General features: G+C 42.5%; 1 long non-coding RNA gene across 1 annotated transcript; it reads left to right on the top strand.

The window, feature by feature from the left end:
- Positions 1-742: 742 nt before the first annotated feature.
- LOC145716064 (uncharacterized) lies at positions 743-11030 on the top strand. The gene is made up of 3 exons (XR_014138394.1): positions 743-1261; positions 9369-9529; positions 10654-11030. It is a non-coding gene; the product is annotated as an uncharacterized LOC145716064 (long non-coding RNA).
- The last annotated feature ends 1606 nt before the right edge of the window (positions 11031-12636 follow it).

The following is a 12636-nucleotide window of genomic DNA, read 5'->3' as shown; positions in this document are numbered from 1 at the left end:
GAGTTGTGAGAAAGTAACTTTCTCCTGTTTAAATCCCCCAGTCTGTGGTACTTAGTCACAGCAGCCCTAGCAAACGAACACACCAGGCAAAGACATTAACCAGGTTCCACCTGCGGTGAACTTTTCATATACGTGTATCTTCGTTCCTCAGCAGAACTCTATGCTCCTTGAGTGCAGGAACCATGTGTATCCCCCCAGCGTCTGTCACACAGTCGTGGCCTACCATGGTTGTCCTTGCAGGGGTTTAATTGGGCCCGATGGCAGCAGAAGGGGGCCTGGAGCCATTTATCTAAAGCCCCAAAGGAGCTGAGAACACCGTATCTTGGGTCCATACAAAGCAGCTCCTAGGTATTCATATCATCCCCTGGGCAGTGAGCTGGTGTTGTAGGAATACTGCAGTACCTTTCGTCTGCATTCCACACTCACCACCCTTCCCCCCCGGGCGAACAGCCCGTGAGGCAGGCCCAGTAAGGATCATCGCTCCCATTCTGCAGCATAGCAAGCAAGCCCCGAGAGGGGCAGAGAGCCGCGTTAAGGCCCGGTCGCGTGCAGGGTGGAGACTGACCTTGGGCCTCCTTGTCCCCTTGCCTGTTCGGGCTCCTGGGGAGTTCTTGGTACAAAGGCCAATTGCTCAAGGGAACCACAGGACCCAAGAAAGTATCGAACTAAAAGTATCTTCCCAGTTGTAGGGCAAAGACTTCCCCAGAGAACAGACAACGTTTAAACCCAGGAAGAAAAAGACAGTCTCGGTCCCAGAGTCGGAAGTAAACAAGTTTGTGTAATGCATTATTCAGAAAAGACATCCCTTATCCTGACCCAGAATGTCATTTTACTTTGCCAGGCTGGGAATTTATCATTTTAATAATAGCCTCTGGGATTCCAGAGGCAAGAACACTTTCTGCATTTGTAAACACAGCAACATTTCCTTTCTTCTAAAAAGGACTGAACCACTGACTTTGGGCACCAACAAGGAATGAATATAATTTGCTCATACAGTCTTGTTCTCCAAGGACAAGCCTAGAATACATACTCTGACATTGCTCCTGACCCGCAGCCTCTCTCGACACTCCGAAGGCTGAAGGCTGGCTGACCTGGAGAGCAGGTTTCCTCACAGGTTCCTTTTTCATCTTCATCTGCTCACAGAATGAAATTCCTGCTCAGCGGGTGGACTCACCAGGGCCCCTTGGGCTTCCGAATGCAGCCCTCCGAGCCTCTGTATTCTGTTCCATGGGGAGGACAACACAGCCACCCAGAAGCCACGGTGCGAAACTGCCCACGAAACTGGTGTGACCATTTTAAGAAAGAACTGAATGTGCATTTACATTTTTGATGCAGTTTTTATTTTTATTTATTTTTTAAGGCCATCCGACGTTTGGTTTTATTTACTTGTCGTCAAAAGCATCTTAAAAACAAACATAATTTGTAAACATGTTCTCCCTTCCCGTCTATTACATACTTCTGTAACATGTGATTCTTTTTTTTTTCAATTTTTTTTATTGTTGCAAAATACACATAACATAAAATTTACTCTCTTAACCATTTTTAAGTGTACAGTTGCGTGGTATCATGTACATTCATATCATCCTGCAACCATCACCACCATCTACATGTGTGGATTTATATGTATTTTTATATTCTTTTCAATCAGCAAATGGGTCTTTCAATCAACAAGTCAGACATCAGCAGTCCACATAATGATCCACATACCTGCAGGAACAGAGGGGAAGGAGAAGTCTGTACTGTCCGAGGGGAGCTGCCAGATGAGGGGGAAGGCAGACCAGTTCCCTGGGAGGCCTCCAAGTGTTTTGAGTGAGGAAGAGAGCAAGAGTATGGGCAGGGCAGAAGTCTGTGTTTAATTAGGAAGGATATGCAGCTCGAGATAATAGAGAGGGACAATTTCAGAAGAAAATGGAGCTGTGGCCTGAGAGGAGGTAGCTGAAGTAGAACAGAGGTGACAGTTACAGAATGGAGGAAGTCACGTAGCAAGCTGAAAAGATAGGAAAATGCTGTACTGCCTGTTTTGGGGGACTCGCAGAGCTGTCCTCCTAGCTATATAGATGAGCCCCTCCTGGGGTCCAGCCTCAAGGCTTTGTCAAAGTGCCAGTTCATCCATTGGCCTATGGCCTGTAATCAGCAAACGACGCTCAGGTTGCTAATCCCACCAAGTGGTGCCTCAGCCGTCCTTTTGGCAGAGGTCTGGCGTGAGGTGTCAGGAAGATGCACAAGTCTGGGGAATCTTGACACAAGGACCCAAGGCCATAAAGAAGTCATGTTGGCCCACGGTCAAAACACACACTTCACCACATCGTGATTCCTGTGATGGTATCAAGTGCACTCGAGGTAATTGGCTTAGTGTCTGTGAGGCCTCTGACCAAACTTATTCCAGCCCTTGAGTAATACTTGGAATAATTTTAGGGTGAGGAAACAGGTCGAATATGAAAAGAGTATGTTGCTGGATGCCTCATGGCTCACCCATAGGACACAGTCTTTTATATGCACAACTACAGCCTGAACAAGGCTCATATGTTTTTGAAATGAAATCTCCAGTCTCAAAATTTAGACCAGTGATAGGGGTTATGAAGGACTATACAGGGTGGGAGGAAAGAGGAGAACAGGGAGCCTGACCTAGTCTGAGGAATCAGGGATCTTTCTCTGAGGAGATGACGCTTGAGCTGATATCTGAAGGATGAGTAGGTGCTGAGTAGTAAAAGGGAGGGTGGAGAATATTCCAAGCAAAGGCCAAAGCACAGGCAAAGGTCCTGAGGTGAAAGAGAGAATAAAAATAAGTTCTAGGCACTTCAAATGGCTAGTTTGGCTGGAATCTAATGACAAATATCTAGAGTGACTAATCTTGAAGGGCAGATAGGTCTCAGAGTCTGCTAGGGCATCTTTGGCTGCAAGTGACAAAAGACCCTCAGTCACTTTAGCAGAAGTCTGGAGGTAGAACAGGAGGCATGACACAAACTTTAAGGTCATAAAGGGCCCAGAGACCTTTCATCGACATCATCCACATCAGCTTTCTTTCGGGACTGCTTCTCACCAAGTTTGCTAGTAACAGCTCCAAGCTGCACTCACTCCCAGAAACAGCATCCAGAGGCAGAAATGGACTTCCTCCCTTCTGGAGTCTCCTCTTAGAAACAAGAAATCTTTCCCAGAAGCACCTCTCCAACACACATACACACACACACACACACACACACACACACACGAGCAGATCTCTCCTTGCACATGATGGACCCGAACTGGGTCACGTGCTCACCCCTACACGGGACCCCGCCAAGGGAATGGAAATTGTCATAATTCGCAGGATCAGGATGTACCTTGGAGCCAGTAATGGAATCCTCTTCCCCGAAGTCAGGTTGAGAACTAGTAGACAGTAAATGAAATTGAGGTTCTGCTAGCAAGAAGTAAAGGGAAAATGCCAGAAAGCTACGGGTGGTATTCGACATAGCTTTGAGGCCACAATAAAACAGGATGTTTAAGACAGAAGCTGTTTGTGTAAACAATCTCCAATCTCCTTCTCTTCGGGAAACACCCCAATTAGATGGCCGTGAGGCTCAAGATTGTTTTAAAAACGAAAGAGCTTGTTCTGACTGAGGAGAATTGTGTTTCTGGAGAACTACAGCAAAATGAAGGCAATCTTTAAAACGTTTCTACATTTGCAAAAATTTCCTTTAGTAGGCACCAACTCCACTATGTAGATTTTTATTGCTTTTTAAAAAAACTATTTTGTATCACAGTTTGTATACAAACTATTTTGTATCACAAATAATACAGTAAAATGCCCTAATCTTAAGCTTATTAAATTATTCCACGTGTAAATGCCATGTAACCACCATCTAGATCAAGATATAAAACATCTTCAGCACTCTATAAAATTCCATTGTTCTTTTCCTAGTCAATGCTCCCACTCTTGCAAGCAGTACCATTGTTCGGACTGCTATAAGCTTTTATTAATTTCATCTGTTCTTGACCCTCATATAAATGGAATCTTACTGCGTGTTCTTTTTTGTTTGGCTTGTTTCATTCAACGTAGTGTTTATGAGATTCAGCCAACTTGTGTGTAGTCCCTCTTTGTTTTTTCCTCACTATGTAGTATTCCATACGATGAATATACACAATTATCCTTTTTCCTGATGATGGACATTTGTATTATTTCCAGTTTGGGGAAATATGAATGTTCTTGTTGCTCTACATCTTCATCAACAATTGAAATGCTCAGGTTTTTGGTTTTGGGTTTTTGTTGTTGTTGTTTTTTGTTTTTTTTAGTTTTAGTTATTGTGGTGGGTGTGTAGTTGTATCTTGTTATGATGCATTTCTCTAAAAAGTCATGAAGCTGAGTCTCTTTTCATGTTTATGGGCCATTTGGATACCTGTTCTGTGAAGAGCTGAAGTTTTTGCCCATTTTTTATATGGAGGTGTGTGTCTTTTCCTTATCAACTTGTTCTTTATGTATTCTGAATATAAGCCTTTGGTTGGATATCATGATCCAAGTAAATGGCTTGCCTATTGCAGGACCATTAAGTGTGACAGTCAAGAAAGAATTCTTGAGATGTTTTATGGTGCAACTGAGTAAGTTTATTTAAGTAGCACGGGGACAGGACCTGTGGGCAGAAATAGCTGCACTTCTGCTGTGTGAGGCTGGTGGCTATATATTGGATCATAAATACCTTTGAATTTCTACTCGTAAAATTACTTTCTCAAGATTTTTCTGGTGCTTATCATTCAGCTTGATATTAACTATGGGTGAGATGTACAGGCAGCCATGAGACCCTTTAGGAATGTAGCAACCAGCCCCTATTTGATCCTTCTGGAAACTATGCAGGCTATAGATCAGCCTTCCGGACTAAAGGTGAACACTTTTCTGCTTCTATCCCTCATCATGCCTTTTCACTTTAATAGGGTTTTTTAAGAAACAGAAGTTCCTAATTTTAATGACGTTCCATTAATAAATCTTTTCTTCTATGGTTAGTACTCTTATGTATTATTTAAGAAATTTTTTTCTACCCCAAGGTCATGAAATTATTTTCTTCTAAAATTTTTATTGTTTTACCTTTAGAATTTAGGACTATGAACCATATGAAATTAATGTTTGTGTACAGTGTAAAGAATAGATCAGAGATCCAGAACATTTCTTTCAAGGACCATATTTTTCTCCTCAATTGCTGTAGTATCTTTATTATAAAGTGACTATATAAGGATAGTTTTGTTTCTGAACTCTCTCTTCTATTCTATTTGTCTATTTGTCTGTCCTCGCACCAGTACATACTGTGTTAATTATGATAGCTTTATAATGAACTTTGGAAGTTAGTGGGCAAGTCCTTTAGGTTTCTTTGTTCTTTTTTTTCTTCCAAAGAATTCTTCGCAATTCTGGATCTCTGCATTTCCATAAATACTTTATTCTATTTTTTTTTAAATAGCCTCCACAACCAATGTGGGGTTGAACTCAGGACCCTGAGATCAAGAGTTGCATGCTCTACCAAGTGAGCCAGCTGGGCGCCCCTCCATAAATACTTTAGAATCAACTTTTAAATTTTCAATAAAATACCTGCTGAGATTTTGACGAGGTTGTACTGAATCTATAGATCAATTTGAAGGTAATTAACATCGTAACAATATTGAATCCTCCCACTGCTGATACTTGGGCACCATGCAAATATCCTGTTCCCCAACCACAGTTCACCTACTGATTTTAACAACCACTGCTGATGCTTGCCTATATCAATTACCATAATGGAGGCTGGAAATTACTGGCTCTAACTCCATTTCTTTTTATTAGAGAGATAGAGAGAGAGAGCAGGGGCAGGAGGGGCAGAGGGAGAGTGAGAGGGAGAGAGAGAATCTTAAGCAGGCTCCATGCCCAGCACAGAGCCCTAAGATCATGACCCGAACTGAAATCAAGAGTCAGATGCTTAATCAACCGAGTCACTCAGGTGCCTCAATTCCATTATTTTTTCTACATTCATTAACTTTATATCTGTAAAGAAGAGCCTTATCTTATCCCTACTCCCCTTTTTGAGGGAATCTCTCCATTGAGTTAGATATGGAAATTTCTTTCAGTATTGGTCAATAGTTTTCAGTCCAGTGGTATTGCATATCTTTCATTAGTTTTATTCCTAATTATTTGGTGGGTTTCAATGCTATTATAAATGGTATTTTCATTTTCCAATCATTCATTGCTGGTATATAGAAAAACAATTAATTTTATATACTATCCTGTGTTCAATGACTATGCTAAAATCCCTACTTAATTCTGATAACGTGTCTAATTATATATTTATTTTGGATTTTTATGAAGGATTATTTCATCCGTGATAATGAAAGCTTTCCTCTTCCTTCATGATCTTCACACTGTGTATATACTCCATTGCCATACTGCACTGGCTAGGAGCCCCAGGTCGATGCGGAATAGACAAAGTGTCTTTTTCTCATTCTCATTGTGAAGATGCCCCTGTGACTCCTGAGGGATGGGACTATTTCAGAGAAACAGATGGTTTTCTAAAAAGAGGACAGGAATTGAAAACTGTAGCAAGGTGAGAGAGGACTCATGTTGGTTCTGAATGAATACAACTTCATGGAACCTCAGGGTGACTGGGGCAAAGATGGGGAAGAAACTTCTGAGGCTTATTTTGAAAGGCTGTATCTCTTTTGAAAGGCATGTTATTTTTAGGCCTCACATGAGGACAGTTAGAAATTATGGCTATGAGTGTGGGACTGAGGAATGCTAAAAGACTGTGTTCCGTCAAGAAATTGATCAAAAGGGGAGGGACTTCGGGGCGCCTGGGTGGCTCAGTCGTTAAGTGTCTGCCTTTGGCTCAGGTCATGGTCCCAGGGTCCTGGGATTGAGCCCCACATCGGGGTCCCTGCTCTGCAGGAGGCCTGCTTCTCCCTCTCGCACTCCCCCTGCTTGTGTTCCCTCTCTCTCTGTGTCTCTCTCTGTCAAATAAATAAAATCTTTTTAAAAAAAGGGGGGGGAGGGACTTCTACAGGATGTGAAAGGGAACCTTATAAAAAGAAAAAAAAAAAACTCAAACAATGCATCAGCAAAAGAAGAAGGTGACAGTAAGCTGTAGAGAATTCCCATGGAGGGCCACACCATCACGCCATGGATTTTTCTCAGGATGCTTTGCACACACATGCACACACATCACAAATAGTGATGATAGTTTTTAAATGCATTACAGCTCAACAAATGAACCAAGTCAGAGGGACCTCTTGGAGAGAGTGCACACATATGTGCATCGAGGAAAGGATCTGGGACAAAGTACGACCTCCAGGGAGATCTGACCCTCCCCTCTTGAACTGTATGTAACTGGCAATGATAAATGTTTATGGCAATATGGATCTGTTCTTCCTGTCTTGTAAAATGAGGAAGATTTTAATGGAGGAGGTTCTGTGGGCCTGATCAATAACTCCATCTCTTAATTAAATGTGAGCCTGACCTATCAGCCAAAGCAACAGTTACCACCCTTAAGGGACCTTTACTGAGCTGTCACTTAATTCCAGGGATCATCTATGCCCAGGTCTGTTGAGAGTGACACGAATGCCAATTTTTAAGTTGGTAAGACTCTTGAAGTATTGAAATTTGGTACAACAGTGAAAAGTTTAAGGCTACTCCTTTAAAAAACAAAATAAAACAGGGGAAATTAATTTTAATAACATGTTTCATTTAACCTGGTATATTCAAAATGTTATCATTTTAACATGTAATCAATATGAGATACTTTATTTTTTAAAAGATTTTATTTATTTATTTGAGAGAGAGAGCAATCGTGAGCAGGGGGAAGGGCAGAGGGAGAAGCAGACTCCCCACTGAGCAGGGAGCCCCAATGCAGAACTCCATCCCAGGACCCTGAGATCATGACCTGAGCCGAAGGCAGATGCTTAACCAACTAAGCAACCCAGGTGCCCCAATATGAGATAGTTTATACTCTTATCTCATATAAAGTCTTCAAAATCCAGTATTTTACATTTACAGCACATCTGAATTCAGATTAGCCTCATCTCAATTGTTCATCAGCCACATGTGGTGAGTGTTGGAGAGTATAGTTCTAAGCTTGATTGGATATAAATATTTTTGGCCAGAATACTTCATAGACTGTATTGTATTCTTCATATTTTATACTTTCATGTTGCACGACCGGGATGTCATGGCATCCCATGATTGATGATGTAAGCTTTATCATTTGATGAAGGGGGCAGATTCCTTCATTACAAAGGCATGTTTTCATCTTTACGTTAGCGAGGAATCTGTGGGCTGATACTTCGGCACCATGCAAATATCCTGTTCCCCAACCAAATTTCACCTATTAATTTTCACAACCGTTGCTGATGCTTGCCTGAGCCAGTTATTATAATGGAGGCTGGAAACTACTGATTCTAATTCCATTGTTCCTTTCATATTCATTAACTTGTATCTGTAAGGAGAGTTTTATCTTACCCCTCCCTCCTTTTCTGAGGGTCATTAGTGTTTATGGATTTTTTTTTTACCTGATGTGTTATGATTAATTGGTTTTTTATATTAAAATTATTGCAAATTTTGGCCCCTGCAAGCTCATTTCTATAAAACAACCGGTGAATTTGTTTTTTTCACTTCTTTAGACACTTACCTAAATAATAGCTTCCCAAAAGATTTCATAATCTGTGTTCAAGTAAAATACCATTAACATTTCAGAATAGGAATATTTCACAATCTGTAACATGTGGCCACATCACAGTTGTTCTTAAAAATTTTTTTGAAAGATTTTATTTATTCACTTGACAGAGACATAGAGAGAGAGGGAACACAAGCAGGGGGAGTGGGAGAGAGAGAAGCAAGCTTCCTGCCGAGTAGGGAGCCCAATGTGGGGCTCAATCCCAGGACCCTGGGACCATGACCTGAGCGGAAGGCAGACGCTTAATGACTGAGCCACCCAGGCGCCCCCAAAAATGTTGATTTCTCATACTAACATTGGCAGGGATTATCTCTTATCCAAAATGTAAAAATATATTCCATCTTCCTCTGTCTAGATAGCAGGCTGGTTATTCATTTATAAATCAAACAAGTGGTTTTGGTGCAAGAGTAGACTATGACTGCCAATCTTCCGCTCTCTACAGATATAGATCTCCAGAGAGGAGTTCCATCAACCGTGGTAATAAAGGAGATTATAATCCATCAGTCATAAACTGACTCGTGGCATTTCGTTTGTGTGTCCATATGGGTGATTTTTCACCCTCTTCTCAAGCTCATGCATTCCCCCATGTTAATAAACTAAGAAGTGTATTTCACTTTGTTTTAAAAAAAAACCAGGATGAATAAAAATTCTCTCCTTCCTCTGATAAAATGTCAGGCTTTTCTTCCCACATCAGAATCATTTTTAATTCTCCAGATTCATCAGATGAGCATATTTGGGAAGCTGCACATCTCCTCCATGCCTCCGTGTTTCCTCAGGATAAACAACAGAATGTGTCGGATAATAAAGCCGTGATGGAAATGTCCGCACCTGGGCAGGTGCCTGTCTGTGCCAGGTTACGTGGCAAAGCAATCCAGGTCAGTAATAACGTCCCCGATGCACTCCCAGAACCCCCTCCACCCCCCGACCTCACGGCTTACTTTGCTCACGTTGCTTATGGTGCTGCATCTAATTCAGCAGGAGCACGGGGGTTTCTCTGCAGCCTTAGTTCACATTGTCTGACGTTTCTGCACATGCCGTCCCGGTGTGGTTCTTCTACCGTGCCCAGCTGGGCAGGAGGTCCTCTGGCGCCTGGGAAGGACGAGCTGAAGCATCTCCTCTTTTTGACCATGCTGCTAGAGCAGATAAGGTTTGAGAGTTTCCCCTGGCTGTTTTATCAGAGCAGGATGAAATTTCTTCACTGGTGCTGTGCAGGAAAATTTAATACGAGATACAAATGCAAGTAATATATGGAATTTAAAGTTTGCTGAGAGTCATATTTTAAAAGCAAAAAGAAGGAAAAAAATTCTTAAAAAGCAAAAAGGAACAGGCGATTGGGTGTAATGATATGGTTTAATTAATAAATACACCAAAAATAGTAGTTGAGCATATAATAAATATAAAAATTCATTAGTGGGGTATTTTATACTTTTAAAAAGCTTTATTTTTGAAATCTCATGTGCATTTTGCACTTCTATCTCATGTCACTTTGGACCAGCCACATTTCAAGGACCCAGTGGCCCCATGTGCTGAGGGGTTACGGCATGGACCAGCGCATATCTAGACAGTAGGCAAAAATAACCACAAGGTTTTCCTCTGAAGAGGAAGTAGAGGTATATTCTTCATTTGTTCCTTATGATGGCAGTTTGGATACAACTTCTTGTTATAGTCCACTCACAACTGGTCAGAATTCTCAGAACCAGAGAAATAACAGAACATGCTAACATATAAGGAATCTTATTTATTATAATTTTAGTCAGCATCTGCCTTTGTCTAAAATGTTGATCTTGGGGGTGCCTGGGTGGCTCAGTCAGTTAAGTGTCTGCCTCTGGGTCCTGGGATCGAGTCCCACATGGGGCTTCCTGCTCAGCGGGGAGTCTGCTTATCCCTCTGTGTCTGCTCCTCCCCCTGCTTTGCTCTCTCTATCAAATAAATAAATGAAATCTTTAAAAAAATAAAATGCAGATCTGGTTTGGGTTGATAGAAGTATTTTCTCCTTCAGGGTATCCAGGACAATCCCCAAGATGATGGGAACTGGATTATTTGTGGTTTTGCTTTGTTTGGGGGAAGCCCACGTCAGTAAACTTCCATAGGTTTGGATCTCATAGCATGCCACTGAACATGGGCAAGACTGCACAGTGTGGACGTGTGTGGCCACAGATTGCTGCAGGATTACCCTCCGTGCATCTTTCCCGAGCGAGCACTTCCTTGAGATGCTCAGAAGCAGCCAAGTGGGTGCAGACACCTGCTTTCAGTGGGACTTTGTTAAGTAATACATATGTCGAGGAGACTCAGTTGCATCTACTTCACCCAGAGGCCTCTGCAGAGACAACTAGGCAGCACTGTGGAAGCTTCCAGAAGGAAACACATATGGATGGAGTACATCTATCTGGCTTCTTTAGGTATCTGTAATTCATCTTAGGCAGATGACAGAACTATGTATCTTATGATTACATTGACAGTGTAATTTTTCTTGCCCTGGTCAGAATACATTTGGAGTAAGTTTAAGGACCATGACGATAGCTAGCATGACATATTTGGTGAGACCTTTTTTGACCTTCACTATTGTCCTACCAACCTGCTCCCAGAGGCCCTGCCTCTCTTCCTTTAACATTAAGGGAAGGCCTCCATAGATCAGATGAGTGGGAAAGAGTGGGCCACTCACTGTATGAAGACAGCCAGCTCCAAGCAAGTTTTAAGAAACTTCTGATAACACCTTGACTCTCCGTTCCAGTAGTTTTCTCTCACACACACAGAGCTTTTCCCAGATTTAAAGGGCCTAGCTAGTGTATCACTGCCTATCAAAGGACTTAGCAGCCACAAAGACAGGCTTTGAAGTCATCAGTGATCACACACATGGGGCCACTTTGCCATTTCTTTTCCACTTTTTTCCCTCATCCCACACAGTCGTCAGCGCAAATGATGGCCTCATGCTGCACAGCAAACTCGAGGGTTCGTTTTCCTCTTTGGCAATAATTAAACCTGGGGTCCTTTCACCTGTCAAAATCAACTTCGCTGCTCTTCCCGGGGCCCTGCGTGATGCCACCGTTTCGAGCACTGTCATGTCTTCGAGCTGTAAAACTCGGGGCCTGCGGAAATCATCTTGGAGTGTGATGCCCAGGCGGCAATTCCCTACGGTGTTCTTCTGAGTTATTACCTGGAGACAGGTCCTCCTCTAAGATGCCGAAGATCTCAGGGCCACACCTGCCAAAGATGCCTGCTCTGGAATTACGACCCAGGACAGCAGGCACTGACGATGTTTGCTCTCGTCTGTGTGGGGGGTTTAGCATCCTTCGGACACCTCTGAATTTTCAAGAGGACATCTCCTAAGGAGGTGAAAACTGATCGTGGCGAGCTCCCAGGCTTCTCACTCAAGTGATATTGGAGGGCTGGGACTATGGCTCAAATCTGCCCCTCCAGCAGCAATCTTATTAATATGCTGGGGGTTCAACGCAAATACTCTCTAAAGTGACAGTCCTCAACATGTTGCATCTACCGGCTGATAATCTCTGGCAGAGGTGGTGCATGCAATCATCACAAAGTTCGGTGGGAATGCCTTTAAAATGCCAAACTTCACAAATTTCAGGAGCTTTATCTGTCCCTCCCAGCACTGCATTTTCTCTGACAGTATCCTACAGTACACCAAGAACCTTCTATGGCTTTATATACATAGAGGGGTAGGGCACACCTGTTAGCCTTCCACCCTTCCCCAAGAGCAGGGCAGGAAAGCATATCCATGAGCGTGAATACAGTTTCACCTTTTTCAGATCAAACTATGTTTTTCAGTATCTGCACAATGATCATAATTAATCCCCGTGTGTATTTCACCTTCTTCCTATAAGTAATATAAATCAGTGCTGTTGGAATGTACACGATCTCTCCAGGCTTCGAACTGTGGTGTCCGCAGGTAGCATTCATTCAACCTCCCGACCTCGCTCCCCAAAGAGGAACCCTTGGGCTCCAGAAGTCATGCTGCTCCACAAGG

Source organism: Leptonychotes weddellii, chromosome 11 (assembly GCF_054177405.1).
Source record: "Leptonychotes weddellii isolate Sample4059 chromosome 11, ASM5417740v2, whole genome shotgun sequence".
In the NCBI taxonomy this organism is placed as follows: domain Eukaryota; kingdom Metazoa; phylum Chordata; class Mammalia; order Carnivora; family Phocidae; genus Leptonychotes; species Leptonychotes weddellii.
This window is presented reverse-complemented; position numbering and strand designations above follow the sequence as displayed.